At 35.5% G+C, this 20297-nt stretch overlaps 1 protein-coding gene across 1 annotated transcript in view; it reads right to left on the bottom strand.

Annotated features, from left to right (window-relative positions):
- Window positions 1-20297, bottom strand: part of SLC2A13 (solute carrier family 2 member 13) — a 305609-nt gene that overhangs the window by 214861 nt on the left and 70451 nt on the right. The window lies entirely within an intron of this gene.

Below are 20297 nucleotides of genomic sequence, written 5' to 3'. Positions count from 1 at the left end.
GAGGGAGAGAGGGAGAGAGGGAGAGAGGGAGAGAGGGAGAGAGGGAGAGAGAAATGACAAGAGTGGACAGACTTAAAAAAAAAAGATCTCAACACTGTGCCATTAACACGAAACACTTATTTTCTTTAATAGTTGGAGAAATTGAAGCCCCAAATGGTTATGTGATATAATTAAGGTAATATTGCTAATTAATGCATAGCTAGAACTATTTGCATATAGATTAAAAAGAAAGAGAATACTTCAACACAATATAAAAGTTACTCAGGCTCAGCTCCTCAGTTGCTATTTATCACAGACTTTTATCACTTAGTAGATATTAATGTAATATTTTCAAGTATAGTGCTAAGCTTCTAGAGAGAACGAAAAACAAGACAGAAATACAGAAGGCCTGTTCTCATGTGACATATTATTTGCCTTTCTTTTTTCTCAGCAGAGGTGATTCTGATGCTGAAAATAGCACCATTCTAAAAGTTGTTTCCAGTTTTGTTGTAAAAATATTCCTAATCCTTCTATCTAACAGTCCCTTATCAGAGCAAGTCATTCATACCAAGATCTTCTCAATAATGAGGTCTCTGGCCAGTGTCACTGGGCAGCTTACTATTTCACCTGGCAGGCAGAGCTGCTCAGTACGAATGCACCCTTAGAATAAAGCTGACAATCATATTTTGGAGTTCAATGTAATTTAGGATTCTATTTCTTATTCTTCTACATGCACATATTTTATCTGTCAACATCTGTTTGGAGAATCACCTCTCCCCAATTCTCAGTCCATGTTGTTTGGAATGGTTAAGACTGAGCTACCATAAACTCTAGTCATTATGATTGGTTCAGTGGTGGGCACATGAAGCAGATAGGCTAATAAGAGCCCTTTCTGAAATTTTTGGCATTCTCAGGAGAGGCGGCCTATGGTGCCATTACGTTGCTAAGAAGTAAAACTTAAGGCAAAACCAGAACCTCTAATAGCTACTTTTGCCAGCATATGGGGAGAGACAAGCTGAAAATAAAGCTCATGTATTCATATACAAACTCAAGAAGGAAGCTTAACTTTTAACTTACATAAGCTACACCATCTCTCCATTTAAGTCACTTCGAGTTGTGTTTCCAAAATATAATCCAAAAGTGTCCTGGATTATACATATTCCTAAACTTAAATGTCACATTCAAATAAATAATTACTGAGATCCAGGCACTTTACCTAGGCTCTAGATATATTATGGCGAATGATTTAATATAGATCATTTCCATGATCTGCCCTTCAACCAGTGTTTGAGATTCAGTTCCTAATATTCTCCACTTCCTTCACTCCATGTAGGCAGGACTGGCTTCTTCGAAGCACAGTCTCATCCCATGGACCTTCCCCTGCTGGTCCTCCCACTTCACTCTTCCTGGAAACATGTGCATGGCTTGCTCTCTCGCTTTCTCAGGTCTGTGATCAAATGGCACCTCATCAAAGAGACAACTCCTCAACTTTCTAACCCCCAGGCTCTTAACGCTCTCTCCCCAATGAACTTTACCATTTCCTATCATACTTAACACTCCTTAGTATGTTATATATTCCTCTACTGACTGTGTTACTTCACCAGAATATAGATCCACAAAGGCAGAGTCTGTGCTGTGGTTGCTGTTGTATTCTTAGCAGTGAGAACAGAGTCCGGCATTTGGTAGGTGCCCAATGTTTGTTAAATGAATAAATTAATGAATGTAATAAAAGTTCTGCTGCCAATGGATATGCAAGCTTGCCACTTACCATAGGTTCTTTTCTAAGTTTATCAATTCCCCAAACATTAAAATATACAAGAAATAGCAAAATAAATATAAAAGAATCATCATTTCTATATAGGAGAATTTTAGCATCATATATATTTTGGTAAACTATATTTTATGAGACAATTATTTTATCTATTTGTGAAGTTATACTTCCTTTGGTAAAATGATTATATGTCCTAAACTCATCTCTTTCAAGTATTCAAGGGATATGTTAGGTTTTTGAATAATAAAATATAATAAACAAACCCTTCTAATTGTTTAAATTATGATTTTGATGACTATTCTTCTTTGGTTAATGGAATCACTAAAAGAAACACAAATGTATCACATGACAACCTACCATCACTGATATTACTGAGTGCCATAAAAAATGTATTCTGAATCAATGCACTTTGTATACTTCAAAGGGCTACATAAGTGTAATAGTAACAGCTAACATTACAGAACATTTACATGATTTAATAAGTTTAACTGATTCCTTCATATTCCGCTGTCCACACAACCCCATTGTTGTCTGCCCCTGTCTCTGTGAGTCATTTTTATATCACCCATCCTAGAATAGTCCCGCATTACTCCCCAGAATAATTTCAATTTTAATGACAGCAGTTGATAGTGTCTTGTTTATTTATTTTGTTAGGCAGTGACTGTCTCTTAGCTAGAAATAAGTTCGATCAGGATAGGGACCTTGTCTATTTTATTCAGTATGAGAGGCTATAGAGTATGGTGCTTAAGAGACAACTACTTAGATCAAATCCTGGCTCTGCCATTTAACCAGCTGTGTGATCTTCGGCAAATTACTTAATCACTCTGAAGCTGTTTCTTTATCTGTGAAATGGGTATCCTAACAGTATTTGCCTCTTTAACTGTGAGAATTGTATGAATTAAATTTCAAATAGTATGGACTAAGAATAGTATTTGGCACAAGAAATTACTCAACAAATGACAGCCATTATTATTGTAAAACCCTGTTGAGGAGTTGTCTCTTTGATGAGGTGTCTTTTGATTAAGAGACCTGAAGAAGTGAGGGAGCAAGCCATACAGGAACCTAGTATAGTGCCTAACACATAGTAAGACATCAAATACTGTTTGTGGAAGAATGAATTATCCTAGCCTTATAAATGCCAGTCTGAGTTCTTAACCGCCTCTCCTCTATTATAGAGGATATTCAATAAATACATTTTGATCAACTTTTATTTACAAAAACAAAACTTCTCTGATTTGAGTCAGAAAAAGCTTGAAAAATTATCTTTGGGAGCTCATCTTAACATGGCAGAAACTATAAACAAATGAACTGATACTAGGCATAGAAGGGAGCTTCATTTTGTTCAATTCCAACTAGTAAAATGATGTGAAAATACATTATATTTCAAGAAAAACTGTGAAAGAAACTGAATAGCCTATGTTTCTCTATAAACCAACACATTATATATATAAAATTATAATAAAATGAATACTTCTTAAGGCAAATCTTAAAACATGAACTAAAATGTTAATACTTTTCATATGCAAAAATCTTAAAATTCATTGAAATAGGGAATAATGATTAAAAATATGCATCTGAATTAAAACAAGTTTGAATTCTGACTTTTGCCATTTATTAGGCAAGGAAACCTATATTTTCTAAGTCTCGTTTTTTTTTCCCATCTCAAAAATAGTATAATAATAATACTCCAACTATTTCACAGGATTTTTATAGAATTAATGATATAATAATGCCATGCAAACTGCTGTGCACAGTAAATGGCATGTAGGAAATGCTCAAAAAATAATTTTTCTTTATATAATTTCAAACAAATTGCTAACAGATAAATTAAAATAAGAAAATTCTGATTGTTTTACAAGCTTCCTCTTTAAAAGAAATGAGTTTAAAATGATATTATTCTCTCCTTGCTGCCAGAAATGTCACCTACATAGGTAAGGAGCTATAGCCATTCGTCCATATGAGGATAACAGACTTCATATTCTAAAACATATTATTCGAAAAGATAGTAAGTAATCTAAAATTTTGAATGTAAATGTTGAATCAATGTAAAACACTGATTCAACATTTATATACCTAATGAAGTGATCACCACAGTAAGTCTAGTAACCATTTGTCACAAAAGTTATTAAAATATTATTGACTATATTCTCTGTACTATACATTACATCCCTGTGACTTCTTTACAACTGAAAGTTTGTACCTCTTAATTCCTTTCACTTTTTCATCCATACCCTTACCAACTTCCCCCTGGAAACCATCAATTTGTTCTCTGTATCTATTAGTCTATTTCTGTTTTGTTTGTCCATTTGTTTTATTTTTTAGATCTCAGATGAGTGAAATCATACGGTATTTGTTTTCTCTACCTCATTTCACTTAGCACTATATCCTCTAGATTCATCCATGTTGTTGCAAAAGGCAAAATTTTGAACTTTATGGTTCAATAATATTCCATTGTGTGCGTATGCATATATACATATATAACATAACTTTTTTTCATTTATTGAGGGACACCTAAGTTGTTTCCATAGTATGGCTATTATAAATAATGTTACAATGAATATGGGTGTGCATATATCTTTTTGAATTAGTGTTTATGTTTTGGGGGGATAAATACCCAGAGGTGGAATTGCTAGGTCATGTGGTTGCTTTATTTTCAATTTTTTTGAGGAATCTCCACACTGTTTTCCATAGTGGCTGTACTGGTTTACAATCCCACCAACAGTGCATGGAGATTCCCTTTTCTCCACATCCTTGCCAATACTTGTTATCTCTTGTCTATTTAATAACCATTTTGACATATGAAAAGTGATACCTTAATGTAGTTTTGATTTGTATTTCCCTGATGATTAGTGACGGTGAGCATCTTTTCATGTGTCTGTTGGCCATCTGTATGTTTTCTTTGAAGAAATGTTTATTCAAGTCCTCTGTCCATTTGTTAATCAGAACGTTTGGGTTTTATTTTGCGGGGGGGTGATGTTAAGCTGTCTGAGCACTTCATATATTTTTGGATATTAATCCCTTATTGGATACACCAATTGCCAATACATTCTCCCATTCAGTAGGCTGCCTTTCCATCTTGGTGATGGTTTTCTTTGCTGTGCAGTTTTTTTAGTTTGATGTAGTTTCATTTGTTTTTGTTTTTGTTCTCCTTGCCTGAGGGGATATATCCAAAAAAATATTTCTACAAGCAATGCCAAAGAGTTTATTGTCTATTTTTTCTTCTAGGAGTTTTAAGGCTTCGGATTTTAAGGCTTCAGGTCTTACATTTAAGTCTTGAATCCATTTTGAATTTATTTTTGTATATAGTGTAGAAATTTGTGCAGTTTTATTCTTTTGCATGTCTTTGCTAGCTTATGCAACATAATTTATGGAAGAAACTGTCTTTTCCCCATTGTATTTTCTTTCCTCATTTGTCATAAGTTAATTGACCACATAAGCATGAGTTTATTTCTGAGCTCTCTATTCTGTTCCATTGATATATATGTTTGTTTTTGTGCCAGTGCCATACTGTTTTGATTATAGAGCTCTACAGTATAATTTGAAATCAAGGAATATGATACCTCTAACTTTGTTCAACATTTTGTTGGCTATTTGGGGTCTTCTATGGTTCCACATAAATTTTTTATGATTATTTGTTCTATTTCTGTGAAAAATACCATTGGTATTTTGATAGGAACTGCACTGAATTTGTAGATTGCTTGAAGTAGTATAGATATTTTAACGATATTAATGCTTCCAATCCGTTAGCATGGTACATCCTTCCATTTATTTGTGTCACCTTCAATTTCATCCATGTCTCAGAGTTTTCAGAGTACAGGTCTTTCACCTCCTTGGTTAAATTTATTCCCAGATATATATATATATATATTTTTATTCCCCCTCTTTAATACCCCTCCTCTTCTACCCCTGACCTATGGATGTTGCAGTTTCCCCTTAAGAACTGGATCACTGAAGGCAGGGAGTCTCCTCCCATACACTCACCATGTGCACCTGGGTCCTGGTACACCCGGGGTATGGTCCATGGCTCCATCTGGGGCACGAACCCAGGACCTTCTGTGTGTAAAGCAGATGTGCTAACCACTACACTATGGAGCCACCTCCCCAGACATTTTCTTTTTTATGCAATTGTAAATGGGATTATTTTCTTAAATTTCTCTTTCTGGTAGTGTACAGGAATACGACAGATCTCTGCATATTAAGTTTGTATCCTACAACTTTACTGAATTTATTATTGGTTCTACAGATTTTTGGTAGAGCTTTTAGCATTTTCTATATATGTTATCTGAAAATAGTGACAGTTTTATTTATTTTTTTTCTAGTTTGGATGCCTTTCTTTCCTTTTCATGATTTACTGTTATGGCTAGAACTTCCAATACTATGTTGAATAAAAGTAGTGAGAGCGGGTCCTTGTCTTATTCCTGATCTTAGAGATAAAACTTTCCGCTTTTCACTGCTGAGTATGAGCAGTGAGTTGTGGTCTTTATTATGTTGATGTAGGTTCCTTCTATTTGTACTTTCTTAACAGTTTTTATCAGAAATAAATGTTAAATTTTGTCAAATGCTTTTTCTACATCCGATCATTTAATTTTTGTCCTTGGTCTTGTTAATGTGATATATCACATTGACTGATTTGAAGATATTGAACCATCTTATCCTGGAATAAATCCCAGTTGATCATGGTGTATGATCCTTTTAAGGTATTGTTGAATTCGGTTCATTAATATTTTGTTGAGAATTTTTGCATCTATGTTAGTCAGGGATATTGGCCTGCAATTCTCTTTTTTTGTCATGCCATTGTCTGGTTTCGGTATCACGGTAATTCTGGCCTCTTGTAGAATGAGTCTGGAAGCATTCCTCCCTTTTCAATGTTTGGAAGTTTGAGAAGAATAAGTATTCATTCCTCCCTTTTCAATGTTTGGAAGTTTGAGAAGAATAAGTTTTCATTCTTCTTTAAATGTGTGGTAGAATTAACTTGTGAAACTTTCTGGTCCTGAACTTTTGTCTGTTGGGAGGTTTTGATTACTGACTTGATTTTGCTACTACTAATCAATGTATTCAGATTTTACGTTTCTTTTTGGTTCGGTCTTAGAAGGTTGTATGTTTCTAGGAAATTATCTATTTCTTTTAGGTTGTCCAATCACTGGCATATAATTGTTCCTAGTATTCTCTTATGATCCCTTGTATTTCTGTGGTGTCAGCTGTAACTTCTACTCTTTCTGATTTTATTTATTTGGGTCCTTTTTGTTTCTTGATAAACCTACTTAAAGGTTTACCAATTTTGTTTATTTTTTCAAAGAATCAGTTCTCAGTTTTATTGATCTTTTCTGTTTTTTGGGGGGTGGGGTAGGGGGAGTCCATCTCATTTATTTCTGCACTGATCTTTATTATAATCTTCTTTCTACTAACTTTGAGCTTTTGTTTGTTTTTTCTAGTTCCTTTTGGTTAAGGTTAGATTGAGATTTTTCTTGTTTCCTGAGGCCTGTATTTCTATAAACTTCCCTCTTTAACTGCTTTTGCTGTGTTCCATATATTTTAGAATGTTGTGCCTCCATTTTCATTTGTCTCAATGTATTTTTTGATTTGCTCTGACTTCTTTGTTAACCCACTGGTTTATTAACAACATGTTAGTCTCCATGTATTTGTGTTTTTCTAGTTTTCTTCTTGTATTTGATTTCTTGATTCATATTGTTGTGGTTGGTAGAGATGCTTGATATGATTTTGATCTTCTTAAAGGTACTGAGACTTGTTTTGTGGCATAACATGCGATCTGTCCTAGAGAATGTTCCATGTGCACTTGAAACGAATGTGTATCTGGCTGTTTTGGGTCGAAATTTTCTGTACATATTAAGTCCATGTGGTTTAATGTGTCATTTAAGGCCAGTGTATCTTTGCTGATTTTCTGTCTAGATGATCTATCCATTGATGTTAGTGGAAGGTTAAAGTCCCTTATTATTACTATAATCCTGTCAATCTCTCTCTTTATGTCTATTCATATTTGCTTTAAGTAATTAGGTGTTCCTATGTTGAATGCATAAAAGTTTTAAAGTGTTATATCCTCTTGTTGAATTGATCCCTTTATCACGATATAATAACCTTCTTTGTCTCTTAATACAGTCTTTGTCTTAAAATCTATTTGATTGAAGTACAGGTGATGTGTATAAGTGGTCTTACACAGTTCAAACATCTGTTTTTCAAGAGTCAACTGTATTTCTGATCTGTAGTTGAAAATATGCATATGTGGAGGACTGACTTAAGATATACTTAAACTTCTGACTGTGTGGCATGTCGGCATCCCTAACTGCTGCATTATTCAGTAGTCAACTATATAACTAATCCAGTTTTTTTTGTTTGTTTCTGTTTGCATGAAACACCTTTTTCTGTAACTTCACTTTGTGAGTGTTCTTACATCTGAAGTGAGTCTCTTGTAGGGAGCATATAGATAGGCTTTGTTTTTTTTTTATCCAAGTAACCACTCTGTCTTTTGATTAAATTAGTCCACTTATATTTAAGGTAACCGTGATAGATATGTACTTACTGCAATTTTGTTAATTGTTTTCTGACTGTTTTGTAGTTCCTTTCTATTCCTTTTTAATTCTCTTGCTTTCTTGCCTTGTGATAGTGTTATGTTTAAGATCCTTTTTCATTATCTCTTGTGTACCTATCATATGTTTTTGTTTTGTGTTTACCCTGAGGCTCATGTATAATAGCCTATACATATATATGCACATATATATGTCTATTTTAAGTCGAAATCAAGTTTAAAAGCATTCTAAAACTACATGCTTTGGTTTCATACTTTACATATTTTTGTGTAGCTCTTAACTAATTACTGCAGTTATAATTGCTTTTACCACTTTTGTCTTTTCACCTTCATTCTAGTTCTTTAAGTGGTTGATCTACACTCGGGTGTGGGAACTGGCCCCTTGGAGAGGGAGCCACTTTGGAGGGGCATCGGTGGCAGCTAAGGCTGCCTGCCAGGTGTAGCAGAGCTGAAGTCACTTTGGTTGGGTCCCAGCCAGGTTGGGCAGGTTGAGTGGGACAGGTCCTCAGAATAACATCAAGGTGGGGTTAATGGTATTAGAAACCTTAATAAAGAGCATCAGAACTGGCACCTGCCAATGCTAGGCCAATCAGGTAGAAAGAGTAAAAATAGACAAACGAAAACATGGTGCCAGCAGTGCTTCCATCTCCAAAGAAATTTCCAACAGATTTCTGCCTCTCTGGCACTCGCCCTAAAATTAGTCAATGTATCTCCTTCATGGACGATCTAGGTGTTTTTCAAACTGCTGCGTCAATACTGGGACTCAGAACAAATGAGTTTGTGCATGAGTCCGTTAAGAGTGGTATCTCGGTTCTCTACAGACCTCTGACTCTCCTAGGGGTATGGCTGACTGGTTTTCAAAGCCAGATATTATGGGGGCTTCCCTTCCCAGTGCAGGTATCCCAGGCTAGAAAGCCTGATGGCTCAAACCTCTCACTTCTCAGGAGGGAAGCCCTGCGGTCATGATATCCCCTCCTGCTTGTATGTCGCTGCACCAGAGGTGTGGGTCCTTGACTAGACCACATCTATGCCTCTACTACCTGTCTTGATCTGGTTTCTTCTTTATATCATTAGCTGTAGAAAATCTGTTCTGCTAGTCTTCAGGCATTCTCAGAGAGAGTTATTTTATCTGTAGTTGTTGTTTTGGGGTGTTTGTGGGAGAAAGTAAGCTCAGGATCTTCCTACTCTGCCATCTTGACCCCTCTCTATTTCAGTAATTCTTGTGAAATGAATAAAAACTCTGACATTAAGCTGTTTCAAAAGGTAAAATTAAAACATTTTTCGCAGAACATTTTTGAAGAATATGAGTCTCCGATTACATCCTGAAGTGGGTACATCTAAATATAAACTAGCTAATAAGTAGCAGAAACAAAACAACTATCAAATTTCACATCTAAGGTTCTGACTACAATTCTATGGTCAATACTGTCATTAGTTTTAAGAGTACCAAAGCCATTATAGTAATTGCTAGTGAAAATATATTTGGATTTCATAAGACTCCCCTTTCATAGAAGAAGATTCTACCACATCATGAAATGTGCATACTTATATTATTAAGGGTCTACTCTGAATTATAATCTGTTACCCATAATTATAAAAGCCTAATTCATTCATTTACAAGTGGTACTTCCCAGATTTAGATATAGTAAGGGGTTGCTTTAAAATAAATTAGATAGTAATAATAAATCGCATAAGGTTTTATAACTTTTATATTTTAAATTTCATTGTACTCATCAATGTTTGACCTGAAAAGCTGAGTTTTTTAATTGGTCCCAACATGTTAGAGAACAAGAGTAAACACTAATAACTCCTAATGCACAAATAAATTCCAAATAGTCTTAGTAAAATCCACACTGAGTTTCTAAACATATCAATCTGCCCCTGGAAGCAGGATCATTCAACAGTCACTGTGCACTGAATTACATCTCCTTCTCATCAAACACTCAGGGTTCCCCAGGGCTTTAGGATGACTGAGTCACACACAGGGAAGGTTTATCATGCTGTAAGAACTCCATTTCCTACTCTAAATCTCAGAGGTCAAAGACCAGACATCACCATTTACTCCTTCCATGAGTAGAAAGTCAATCAGAGAAACACGCATTAAGTACCTTGTTGATGCAAGACGGGGTCTGGATCTGGTGGTGGAGACGCAAAGACAAATAAAGCTGAGTTGCTAGTGGGACAGGGGCATAAAAATTGAATACTGACTGCCACAGAGATGCATTAACAAGGTGCTCAAGGGACACAGAGAAGGAAGGTACCTGTCCTCTCCTATTCCCAGATAAGACCCACCTCCACCCTTCCCCAGGACTCTTATCTGTTCTACAAAATCCCAGCTTTCCTTTCTCTTTGAAAAGTTCCACACTAATAAAACCTTCTCCCTATTGCAACAGCTTGAATAAAATCATTTCTTTGTCCTGTGCATTTTGTCTTCCACAAAGGATATCATTTTGCTTTGACTTTAATCCAAGGAAAGGGAGTGAAGATTTCTGTTCCCATGTGAAAAAAGGAATCATGCCAGCCACAGCATCTGATGATAAGACCCATCTCTCACCAGTGATCCTTGCCTCTCCTGATATCCCATCAGATCAAATGTGACAGAGTGTGTCAAGATGGACCTGTTAGGCTGTGAAAATGCAGGACTGTGGCTCAGCCATTAATATGTTCTGAACAGGGGTCTCATAAAGGCTCACTGCTTCAATTACCAAGAGGCTTCCCCGCATACTATCTTTTAGGTTCTTCTGTGACTATACACCATGTGCACACTCACATACACACACACATTCACAGACACACGCATACAACTTCACCACCTGCACAGAAAGTAAAGCAAACACACCTGCTAGGGAATACCATGTTGAATGCTTCAATGTACAAAATTTTTTAAAAAAGAAAGTAGCACCCCAAATTAGTCCTAGTAAAAACTGAGGCAGCTGATAAAACAGACATATTTAATGACTGGTTAGAGAAGGGGCTGGGCCAAATTTGGTTGGCTTCTGAATTGTGTAAAGAGTAAAACCGAATAGCACAAAAAAAGTAAGTTTTTTTGTATTTTACTGACACAAAGTCACACAAAGCCATACTCATTCCTTTACATACTATGTCTGCTTTTGTGCTACAATGGCAGAGTGAGTAGTTGCAAAAGGGATTGTGTGGCCACATTTATACCCAGCTCTTTACATAAAAAGTTTGCCAACTCTTGGAATAAAGCATCAAAATTAATGTCTTTCTACCAACAAAGAATCAGCCTCAAACATATATTAAAAGCAAAATTAAAATATCCATATTACTATATTTACATTAGTTCTTTCTTTCAGATTAAACATAATTTTATATAATTCACAGACTTTCTACTCTTGTGCAACACAAAAATAATACCAGCATATACTGAATAGGAAGAAATGCTTAAGCATTTCTAGTTCAGCCTTTTTCAAAGAAGGTCTAAAAGTAAACTGAACAATGAATTGTGTTAAATTTCCTAATGAAGAATAGTCTCAAAAGGCCTTTTTAGCACAGACTATGTTGCTAGTGCTCAAATTTAATATATTCTTTTTGTTAGACTATTTTTACATTTTCTTTACGGAGTACACTGGTTGGATTAAATAGCAAAGCTTAGGAACTCCTGACTCCACCTCACCCCCTCAGTGCCCAGGCACTCAGTCAACAGGGGTGCATCTTCCTCTCTCTCTTGGGATGATGACAGAGCTTTGGCTCCAGTGAAATAAACTGCAACGATAAATTTAAACCAGATTTTAAAGGAAATTTAATAACTAGTTAAGGAACTTGTTTCTGAAGAGGAAAGGGACATGATCCTGTCTATGTGTTGGGATGGTAACTCTGGAGGCCATGGTGAAGGTAGATGGTGAGGGGAGATACAAGCCAGGACAGTAGTGGATACTGTTACCTAAGCAGAGAGCATAAACACCAGACCTAGGCCAGGCAATGACAAAGAGTAGGGAAGAGGAAACTGATGGGAAATATACTCTCAAGGTGGAAGCAAATTAGTTTGTCAATGGACTTTGAAGGTTTACTGTTTCTATTTTGTTTTCTGTCTTTTCCTTTCAGAAAAGGAGGACATTCTTAAGTAAATCTGATAGGTTCTAAGCTCCTTAAGAGCAAGGCCCATATTTTATTTCTATACCATATCTATATCCAAACTGCATAGCACAGAGGTGCCATGAGATGCAGAGTTGGCCAAGTAGAACAAGGAGAAACTTGAGAGGCAGTGGGGTGGGGCTCAGATCCTGCCTCTTTCACTTCCTGGCTGTCGGACCTTTGGATAGCTCTACATTTTCTCAGTACCATATGAATCATAATGTCTAATTACAAGGTTGTTTTAAGAATCAGAGAGAAAGAGAATGTGTGTGTGTGCATATGTACACACATTTACAAAAACAGGCATTCCATAAATAGTAATTGTTACTAGTATTTTCACACTAGTATTATTAAAATATAATGTTAAAACTACAAAAGTTCTCTGCTTTTTATGCAAAATTTGCTTTGAAAGTCTCTGCCCCTTTCTCCTTTAGAAAAGAGCAGTTTATTGCATTCCGTTCTCTAAAAAATTCTTTTGAAGTTTATTTTATTCTGAGATGTGCAGTGGGAGTAACTTTCAAGGAAATAGCTTGAAAAATATGTTTTCGGGGAGGAAAAAAAACTATACTAAAAGTATGACTTATACAGGCATAACCGTTTTATTGTGCTTCACTTTATTGTACTTCACAGATGTTAGGTCTTCTACAAATTGAAGGTAAGACCCTCCACCCGCAAAAAGATGACAACTCACTTTCTTCCATATTTGTTTTATTGCGGTGGTCTGAAACTGAAGCCGCAATATCTCTGAGGTATGCTGCATGGTTATTTATTGATCTAGCTTCAGAAACCTAGTAATTTTCTCCTACACATCTTCTTAGTGGTGGCTACTACATTTCAAGAAATATAGATGCTGATAAGGAAAGTAACTGAAACATCTTTGGTAAATGTTCAGTAAGAAACTGATTAAAAACACTGCTCAGAGGGTAGACCAGAGGGTTTAGTGGGCCTGAGGTAGAATGATACATGAAGGAGAAAACTAACGGTATTTGACCACTCCATCTCCTAAATACTGAATTGAAAAATATTAGAAAAATAAAATTAAGAGCGATTCCTTTGATTTCTGAGAAACATTCAAGAAGATCTCTTCTGATAGTTGTAAATAAGCAAGTTTCTTCAGAAAGCATATTACAGGGCAATTAATATTATGATTCTAGAGTCCATCGGTGGAACCGTCCTGTCACCACTAAAAAAGTCCCAACACTAAAGAATGGCCCATGTGCCCATGCCTTCGAAATGGAGAAAACTGTGTTTTCTTTAGGATCTTCCTCTAACCTTCTCCAAAGAATAGGCGACCTTTAAATGACACAGCAGTTTGTCTTTTCTCTAGGAAAAAAATCCCCGGGGGTATGGTTTTATTTACAATGCAGACCATCATCTGTGCTGAATGATGGATTTGTTAGGTTGGAAATGAACTACTCTGAAGCAGTAATCTAAGAACTATATTCTTTTTGAAATACTTACCTTGTTAGGTTTTTCTCCTCCTGTTTTGATTACATTAAATACAGAGCATTAAAAAAACAGAAACTTTACAATGTGTTGGCGGAAAAAGAAAACTTTGACACAGCCACAACTCCCCCAGCATGGATTTCTTTTTATGAGGTATGGATTTAAATACATCTTAGCTAGAAAGAAACAGAAAGATAAGCCTTCAAATATTACCTTATCGACTTACTAAGACAGTCTGGATTTTCAATATAAATCAAGTAAAATGGCTTGAAAGCCTACAGGTAATCTGAAAAATATTTCCTTCTCCCATGAGTATATGGAGTGGAAAATCTTCTCTGTGCTGTTCTTTATCCCCATGTAAGAGGGGAGGCGATGACATTTTAATGTAAGTCCAAGAACTATTCCAATTCTGCTTAAAATTTTAAAAGTCTCTGGGGTTTAGAAAATAGAAGGCAACCTTTATTTAAAGCCACGTTGCGTTCAATAAAATTTCTTTTAAATAAGTCATCACACTTAAGAAAATGAATTTTACTAAAATCTGCATAAGTTGTATGTTATTTTAATATTCCTTCAGCTTATAGCTTGTTAATATGAGGAAAGAGAATTAAAGCAGCTTTTTACTTGACCTTTCGTTTTAATCTACTATTTAGCATAGGAGATATGTACAACGGCCTCAGACTTTGACAATTTTTGCAATTTTACAATAACCTCGAGAACAGGACAGAAATGTTTTGCCTATATTTGTAAAATTGGGGGTCATCTTGCTGAGAAACGATTTGTCAACATCTATTTCAAGTTCATCCAGTAAATAACATACATGCATTACTCTGGGTCAGACAACACTGTGCTACCACGTGAAGAAAATACAAGCAAAACTACCCGAAATATTGAGAAAGATGACTGCTTTCCTCTAAGTGCAGCAGATGCCAACTACGATGAGCATTCTACTGCAATGTCATTATGCGGGAATTAGATTTCTAAAGAAACTTTGGGAAGGATTTCTATAAAAATATGATAAATATCTACCCTCTCTGACCTCTCTGCAGAATATGATTTGTTGAAATGGCCACAGGCGATGTCAATTCACAGAAAAAGAAAATAACTTATGAGAAGATAAGACTTGATGACCTAATTGCGAAATTACTCTAAGAAAAAAAAAGAGAGAAATGCAGCTATCCCTTTCTGTACACGATAGACATGACCCCCAAAGAGCTGGCATAAATCAAATCAAATTTTAACTGAACTAGCAGAAAGGTCTCGAATAAATTCTCCTCCTTATAACATTCTTTCTTTCCAGGATGGAGACTAAAGTACCCAACAAAGGCAAAACACAGAGCCACATTCACCCAGCTTACTGAGTTGATCAGCTGATAAAATTAAATAATGCATCTCTTATTGGCTTGAATGTTTTTGCATAAATTATACACTGCGTAGGTAACCTGAATGCCCTATAAGATGACAACAACAAGTGAGCCTAAATGGAACTTCAGTCTGAAGTATTAGATACCGCCTCTGGGTTGCTACTTCTCATGTATGCCTAAATATTAAGATTTTAGTGACCAAAGGGCAGGGCCAACTTTCTCCCTGATAGTCTTACGTTCAATAAATCTGTTTCGGAAGTATCTATGATCTAGGTGACCTAGGTAATATTAACTGTGAAAAGAGTTGTTGTATGTATAATTTTTTAAAGAGGGAACACTCAAAAAAAGCTACTTTCCTTTTTTAAAAACAAACAAACAAACATAAAAAGCCCACATACATTTTTAAGTTCCCTGGATTGACCCTGTGCTATAAATAGACAATAGGTTTGTGGGAGGCTGCTCCCCACCACCCTGCGGTCTGCACTCGGTTTCTGCCTTGCTTGCTTTCTTTCCTCCATCTGTTGTTGCACTGAAGCTGCCCTGACAACTTCATTCTCCCAAAATACTGCTTCTTTTCTTGTTTTTGTGTAGTGGTTCTAATATCAACATTTGCATATTTCTCTAGGGAGCGAAAGCTTATCTTATTTACATTTTCCCTCCAGTGATCCTGCCTTAATATTGCAGAGCAAAGCAGAGCAGAGAGGGGAGTAACAGAGATGGTGACTTTTTTGAGACTTTCCCTAAGCTCTGCCTAAGGAGTTTCTTCTGCTAAGGCATATCAGCAGAAGCCTTGGCTTTCCTTTCACCTCATCCCAGGAGGAATATATAGTTGTTTTCCGGTACAGGATAAGAAATGGAAGAAATCAAGAAAAAAAAAAAAAAATATCAATATGTGGTGATCGATGTTAGCTAGACTTATTGTGGTGATCGCTTCACAACATATACATATATTGAATCATTATGTTGTATGCCTGAAACTAATATAATGTTTTATGTCAATTATATCTCAATTTATAAAAAGGAAATTGAAGTCAATTAGTACTATCAAACAAGGTGATATAAAATACATGAATACACAATCTTCATTTATGGATTCTTCCCTAAGACTGTCTTTGGAAGAATCCTCTTTTGTTGGTTGACTTTTCTTACTGTGGAAGACAACTCCTACTGCTACGAGCTAAAGCTCCTGACAAAGGCTTTCTGCCATTCTGTATGCCCAGTATATTAGGAGATGACCATCTATAGCTGGTAATATAAGCAGACCCAACTTTCAATACCTTGCCTAATGGTTTGCTCAGGAAAGGAACTCCAGATACTTTAAGTTCATGTCTATCAAACTGAGGGAGGCATATCCCAGGGCATGTACATTACATACTGATGGAACATATTAAACCAACGAATAAGCACTACAGATATTTAGGAAAAAACATTTTTAGAGTCATATAAAAACAGTTATGTAAAAGAACAGAATACAAAGTTTTGTTCATTTCTAGGATAAAACATTAAAATTCAAATAAATGTTGAGCTTACTACAGCCGCCTTTTGCTATAGTACCCAGATCCCAAAAGGCCTGCCTCTCTCCATTCGCCTTTGAAGCTAAGTGGAAAAGTTTGTGAATCGCTGCCTTAAGCAATTACCTAGGTATCTCAGGTTTCTACCTCGGTCCTACACACAAGTCACAACTCTAATAATACACATCTATGCTACCTGAAATAAACTGGAGAAAAACCATAAGAGATGAGCAACAAAATGATGGAAATAATCTGTATACTATTTTGTACTAAAATTTGCTTTTAATTCTAAAAGTAATAATTGTGTCCCTATTAATTTAAAGCTCAGTCTAGGGCAACACTTTACAACTATTATCAAAATTCCAAAAAATTAATCTAGTTCACTTAATGATACTTAGAATTTTTCATTTGCTGTTCCCTCTGCCCAGAACTCTTCCCTTCATTTCTCTACATTGCTGATTCTTTCTCACTCTTCAAATTCACCTTTTCAGAGAAGCCTTTCCTAACCATCTTACCTAAAGTAACACCTTTTCGGTCCTATAAATGTTGTTATCCTGTTTGTTTCCTTTAAAGCCATTATCATAATTTAACTGATATATCATTTTTTATCATTTGTTTGCCTCTTCCCAACTGAATAGGCCAGAATCTTACCTGTTTTATTTACTGCCACATCCCCATCTCTACTGAGTATCAATCAATAAATATTTGTGAATGAAAGACTGCTTGCTCCACAGTATTTATAAATTAAAACAAACAAGCAAACAGGCATTTCTCACAGACTTTTAAAACTCTAAAAAATCAGAGTGTGCAGCTGTTATAACTTAGCTCTCTTTTCTTACAAACCAAAAAGAAACTGAAGCTCAGCAACTCCTTCAAAATCCTTTTAGGATTACAAATTTGGGGTGGAGCCAGGACTAGTCTTCATTTCCCTATCTCCCACTCTAGGGAGCTTTCCAAACCAAGCTGTTGTTTCTTCTGGTTTCACTTTATTAGTGCTACAGGATGTATAAACAGTGTTAAACACATGTGAAAACCAATTTTTTGCTTTTCCCATAAACTGTCTTTTTTTTTTTGCCACCCACAGTAGAGAAATCACATGCTAAGGAGGTTGACTTTTATGCCATGTGCAGAAGAGAGGTAATCCCATTACAATCCAATCCCGTTGCACAGCATAACCTGTGAGCCTCACTTCTGCAGCTGACATAGCCTGAGCAGCCACTATATTCACTAACAAAGACATAAAGTGTGTTTTGAAATCAGGAGAATTAAATGTCATATGCATTGACATCTCACACATCCAAAAAGTTTATTTAATACATACTTCAGAAACTATGCTGATTTTCCTCAGAGATCAAATTTAAACTCAAGTGGCCACAAAAAAAAAAAATCTTAAAAGGAGAAAGGTCATGTAAGCGAGTGTCATAACAGTCGCAAGTCCCCAAATCCACTGGAAACTGCTGGAGAAGGATGTGGTTTACTGATCTGGAATCAGACCTATTTGGCAAACTCACAGGTGGCAGGTAACTAAGCCGCTATGTCTAACAATAAAACATTGCTCCCTAAAAGAAACTGGGGTCTTGTTAAATGACTTCTTTGTAACCTCCTAGAATACTTGAGTATTCTGTGGTGGCTAGGTCAAGGTTCTTCCTTTCAGGCTGCCACACCCCAGTGCCCAGAGTTCCCATGTTTTAAGCCATGGCTCACAGGTCACCTCATTGGAATTCATAGACAGGTTAAACCCCGTCACTGTCTAACCCTCCAACGCCATAGCTGACTTGTCTTCCCTGCGCCAGGACGTTCTTTTTATTTCAAAGTTAGTTGTTTCTTCATGTCTATTTGTCCACCTAGCCTATCATTTTCTAATGTAAACTGAGAGCCAGGACCCTGCTCTTTGTTAACATAAGCCCTAACATCAGCCTCTATTTTTCAATTAAACTGACATAGCCTCTTGCTCCTAGACACGACAATGCTGAAATAAAATTCATACTTGTAGAGAACATGTTTTACTGGGGTCAAATTTCTCAACCATAAAAACAAGGTCCAAAATTACCGGTGCCATATAACATTGGCAAATATTCCTATATGCATTCATTCCATAATGCTATTAATTCTGTATTTTTAAAAAAGAATAAATGATTAGTTTTTAAATTAAGCAAAATGATAGTACTCAAATAATACAAATCCAGAAATGGATAAATTATTAATCTCATTAGTTACCAAGTTTAGAGTATTTATCCAAGCATGAGGCAAATGTTTCTAGAAATACATTACAGTATTTTTAAAAACCTGTGCCAAATGTGTATATAATGCATTATTAGGAAACAGATAAAATAGATAAATAATTTATCTGCACTCAAGAAATAGGACCCTATTTCCCAAAGACTTCTATGATAAAAATTAAAGCAGATGTAGATAACTGTGATCCTATGTACCTCAAGTTTCTGAAGAAATCTATTTGGTTATATATATCGAATAGTCAACAAAACAAACAGTGTGCATCATCAACAATTGCATAGCTAGACAAATTTTTAAGTAGTCAAAATGAAGCTACATATTTAACGCTTTGTAGTAAAATCAACGGTATTCCTACTCTTAAACGAAAAGGCTTTTTATTAAGTTGTTGTCTTATTCTTTACATAAATTAATAAAAACTAATATTCTCAGTAGTAGTTAATAAACCAATACTTTGAAAGATTTTCCACTCGCACATTATCAGTCCACATTATCAGGGTTTCAAGTGAACTGATTATTACGAAACCTCATATTTCATTCAAGATACTGCTGTGAGGAATTTAGACAGGATCATAAAAGTTACTTGTAATTTAAACGGACATTTAAAAATCATTATTTTTAAAATTAACACAATGTTGAATTCTATAAAAGTAAATTACTTTGTTAAAGCAAAATTCCCTTTAATAATTGTACTAATGTACTATTCTAGAAATGCTGACAATACCAGGCACATGGTCATACGCCCTGAAACTGTGAAAAATGATCTCCACGTAGAACGGGCTCACAATTAGTTAGGGCTTTGGTCTGAGCAAGAAGAAGGTAATAACATCACATTGTTATGCTGCATATATAAAGTTAAATCAAGTCATCTGTGGCTAATGTAATGGTCAGCTTCTGCGAAGTGTTCATTCTGTTGTTTCAGGAAAGAATAACCTTCAGCTCCACCAAAAATGATGGAAAAAGGTGAGTGAACAGGCCTTCTAAGACCTGTGTAGAACATATAACAATAAAGAGGTATGTGTATTTGACATTGTCTCAGGTATAAAAAAAATAATTTGAAAAATGCGAGTCAGCTTCTCTATTTAAGCTATCAATTAATGTAGAGACAAAAAGAAGGTCAAGAAAACAATACAATTTTGGGAATTGTGAATCTGACAGGCTAATGGTGTTGGAAAAACTGTACTATAAAATGTCTACCTTTTCCCATAATTTGCATCCTATAAATTGCTTACTCAAATCCGACTGTCAAGTTTACAGATCCTGCCTGAGAACTTTATAAATCCCTACATGTTTTCTTCTCTGAAAATAAACCCATCAACATAAATTAACTAGAAATTTCCTCTTTTTTGGTTTTCTGAAAT

This window comes from Pteropus alecto, unplaced genomic scaffold, assembly GCF_000325575.1.
Source record: "Pteropus alecto unplaced genomic scaffold, ASM32557v1 scaffold778, whole genome shotgun sequence".
Lineage (NCBI taxonomy): Eukaryota > Metazoa > Chordata > Mammalia > Chiroptera > Pteropodidae > Pteropus > Pteropus alecto.
This window is presented reverse-complemented; position numbering and strand designations above follow the sequence as displayed.